Here is a 4497-nt window from a genome sequence, read left to right as displayed (position 1 = left end):
AGCTCAGTGTCGGCTGGTGCTGGGCTAGCATGGGGCAGTCGCCCAGCTTCCACGGCCTGGCGGTCTCCTGGACTATCGAGCTGTGGCACAGTAGGTGGGGACGGGGACGGGTGCATGGAGGAGGTGTTCCGGGGAGGGGGGAAGCCGGTGGGGGGTGGAGAGAGGGTGGGGAGGAGGCATGACGGGGAGGTGTGACGCGGCGAGGGGGGAAGGCTGTAGGCGTGCCTGGAGGAGGGATGGGAGACGGGTCCGCGGAGTTCCTCTCCACAGGATCCAAGGCACTCGTGTAGGGCTGTGCGCCCTACATGAGTGCCTTTACCTTACCGCCGACCTTTTGGTCAGTGGTAAAGTGAGTAGCCCCATTGCGGGGCTGCTTACCTTACCTGGGAGAAGGGGACAAATGTCCCCTTCTCCTGAGGCGCCTCCCGCGGTAGCTAGGGAGGTGCAGGATTTGGCGGCAGCCCTTCTTGGTGCTGCTGAGCCTGGGCATCCCGGGCAGCTGAGGATAGGGCTGCCCATGGACTAAAAATGTGGGTCATGAAATTTCAATGGAAAAATGGGAGAAATTATGGATAAAGCATATGAAATTTACTTTAAAAGTTATGGAAAATATATCTAAGATGATTTAGAGATAGTATATGACACTAAGTAAGTTAGCTAAGGTGTTTAAAAAATATGTCAAATAAGTCTTGGAAATGTAAAAGAGGAGGAAGCTTTTTATCATATGCAGTGGATATATACTAAAGCAAAAGAGTATTGGCTACAGATACATGCACAGATGCAGTTGATTTTAAGAACTAATGTGCAAATGCAACCTGAAGTCTTTTTGCTGGGCATGATAGATGAATAGATGAAAAAATATTTTTATATACAAGAGCAGCTAGAATACTTTATGTGTAATATTAGAAGACTTCGCCTGTGCTACATGAGAGGTATTCTTGGCATTTTTTATTTTTATTTATTTATTTATATAATTTGTATCCTAATGAATTTGTATCATTTATTTATATAATTTCTATCCAATGAAGGACACTCAAGGCAGCTCACAATTAAAACTACATTAAAAACATAAAATGTAAACATACATATAAAAGACATTTAAAAATAGTAAACACAATAAAACCTGGATCCCAAATTAAAATACATTCAAAAAGTGCCATGTCAGCATAGAAGTCAGCATGGATAAAAAGTTCTTAAGCCCCTGCTGAAAGGACTTTAAAGAGGGAGGTGTTCTCAATTCCAGGGGGAGGGAATTCCACAGACCGGGAGCCACTACCAAATAGGCCCTCTTTCTAGCCACCATCCCCCTCACATCCGCTAGTGGCGGCACAGTCAGAAAGGCCCCCTCTGATGACCTGAGAGATCAGGTTGGATTGTATGGAAGCAGGCGATCCCTCTTTATTGTTGTCTCTTTTGCCTTTTTAATTGTGTTTTTCCTTTCCTTTATTATTATAAATAAATTACATTTAAAAAGATATAAGTAAATATTTAAAAAAGGGTTTTTCCTCTAACCTTCCTCCCCCCATAAAGGGGCACTCAGACAACTTACAACATTAATTAAAATTCAAAATATGAAAGTCAGCACACACACAGAAACATACAGTAATTCAAAATGTATAAAGGACATAAAATGAGGCAGCAACACACACATCTAAAAATAGCAAAGTATATAAAAATAAGGTTGGAAAACTAATTGAAAAAAGAAAAGTTTTTAATCCCTGCACGAAGGCCTTCAGGGAGGACATCATTCTCAATTCTACCTGTAAGGAGTTCCATAATATTGGTGCTGTTACTCAGAAGGCTCTACCTCTTGTTGTCTCCAGCCTGACTTACAACCCAATCCTAATGTCTGATGCAACACTCAAACACATGATGAGGTCTGGTATAGTGATACGAGTCTTTTGAGAAGTTATTAATTGTATTAACTTATTCTTACGTAACTGAGGAACACAACATGCAGACAGGCAGTCTGCACTCTGGAGCAGGGGTGTCCAAAGTTTTTGGCAGGAGGGCCACATCATCTCTCTGACACTGTGGGGGCCAGGGAAAAAAAGAATTAATTTACATTTAAAATTTGAATAAATTTACATAAGTTTACATAAATGAATATATTAAAGATGAACTTGTATGAATGAATGAAGGTCTATAAAAGGCCTTGCACAAAGCAAGGCTGGACTTTTCTTTGTTGCTGGTACTGCATCCCAGACGTGAAACAAGAAGCAGTGGAAGGAGCCCTCATCCCACAGCTCACGTGAGAGGTCAAACAGTCACACTCATGCTGAGTGCAGTTGTGTCGGGCCAGTGTGGGCTCCAACAAATCTCCAGAGGGCCAGAGGCTCATTGGAATCTGTGGGCTCCCTGAGGGCTGCATTGAGAGGCCTCGAGGGCCGCAAGTGGCCCCAGGGCTGGGGTTTGGGCACCCTTGCTCTAGAGGGACACAGCTAGAAAGTCAACAGGAAGTTTCAATGTATCTTCCCCCTGCATGTCATGTACTAAAGTGAAGGTAACAGGTGCTACAGGGTGACGGGACACACTTGTATTTCATTTATGTATTTTCCCTTGTTTTTTATTCACTAATAAAGGAGAAGGACACACACACCCTCCTGGGTTTATATGGCAAATAGGGTATCTGCGTATCAGCGACATCTAGCTCTGAAATTTCATATAATCTTCCTCAGCAGTTTCATGTAGATGTTAAAAATCATGTGGGAAAGAAAAAAACAGGGAAGAGATGGTGCAGAGTAGATCGATAAGGCTCAGAAGGGGGCCAGACCTTCTTCCTGGGCCTAATTTCCCTGCACAGATCAACCAGCGATATCACCAGTGCAGGTCCAAGTTGATCCATGGCAACTGCTGGAGCTTACCCTGGGGCAATAGGACAAATATGTTTGGAGACTTCCATCAGCCAAAAATCCTCCATGGGATGCAGCATATCCTATGCTGAAGCATACAAGTCATGGTAGGTATGTGCAAGGTAGAGGTAGGCTGCCTCTGATTGCCAGGGGAGGGCACCAGGACACAGGTTGTGTCTGTTGTCTAGTGTGTTCCCTGTAGCATTTGGTGGGCCACTGTGAGATACAGTAAGCTGGACTAGATGCGCCTGCGGCCTGATCCAGCGAGGCTCTTCTTATGTTCTTCGGTTCAGATGCATCACTATGCAGGGATTTAAGCAGGATTGGGCTGCGTGTGTAAGCAGCTGTGCTCTCTACAGCTTGAACACAAAGGGCTACATGCAAGAGCAGGCACACAAGTGAAATCACTTCACCCACTAGTGGTACAGGAGGAGCTTGTCTCTCCCACCAAATATAGTACTTCCTCTTAACTAATGCTCCAAGCCTCCAAGAGAACAAACAAATAGATGTAAATTCCCTTGTTCTCCAAGCCCAAAGTGGAGTTAAGAGGATTTGTTTGATGGAGACCTGAGATCTTGGGCTTCTTTTAAAACAGTTCAAAAACAGATCTACTGAGACAGAGAGAAGTCAGAAGCACTAAAACTAACCAAAGAAGAGTAGAAACAAATGAAGCGTGTTGGAACAACTAGTGCTCAGAAACAACACTGACAATGTTGGGTTGAAATTCAGCTCTGTACATAAGAACAGCTCTGCTGGATCAGGCCCAGGGCCCATATAGTTCAGCTTCCTGTATCTCACAATGGCCCACCAGATGCCTCAGGGAGCACAAGACCACAAGATACTTACATCTTGCTGCCACCTCCCTGCACCTAGCATTCTATTTATTCTCACACCCCCCAGCGAAGATATGAGATTGCAATTGGGTTTATCTTGTGTTACTTTATTAAATGCAGTGACCAATTTTTAATGCATGAAACCTACAAAAATTGCCATGTAACCCCAAGTGGCCCCAGTGCTCATCTTGGGAATTACTCAAGTGTTTCAGCAACAGTAATAATTGCATAACCTTACAAGTAGTTATTCAACCAAATAGAATTTGAGCACCAATGTTATTTATTTTAAAATTTAAGTAATTACGGAATAACTTTCCAAAGGTAATTCACAATCTCCATGATATAAACGCCAATTATAATTTAATACCCATTCTTAAACAATTGTAACATAGGAAGAGTTCAGTTTGTGTGGTAACAGAGTCAAATCCATAGCTCTTTCAAGGGTGTACATTTTTGGAAGTAGATACAAAGCAGCAGGCATCAGAAGCACAGCCATAAGGAATTAAGTGGTAGGAAATGGCTTGGTGTACACAATGCATGCATAGGACAGAAAAGAATTTCTAGTGCTCTGAAAATTTTTTGTGGCTTAAATATGAAAATGAAACTCTATAGCAACGAATTATAAGAAATAATCTGCAGTTTCAAAGATGCTCTAAGAAATTTCTTTTACTGGATACCAGAAATACTGCTGGAATGTCATTAGGAGTAGACTATTCCATATACATAAAAACTACAGCAAGAAAATGTTTTGACAATAAATAAGGCATAGTAATGTCCGAAAGAAAAAAAAACACTCTAGAAACATAAGCAGG

Source organism: Tiliqua scincoides, chromosome 4 (genome assembly GCF_035046505.1).
Source record: "Tiliqua scincoides isolate rTilSci1 chromosome 4, rTilSci1.hap2, whole genome shotgun sequence".
NCBI lineage: Eukaryota > Metazoa > Chordata > Lepidosauria > Squamata > Scincidae > Tiliqua > Tiliqua scincoides.
This window is presented reverse-complemented; position numbering follows the sequence as displayed.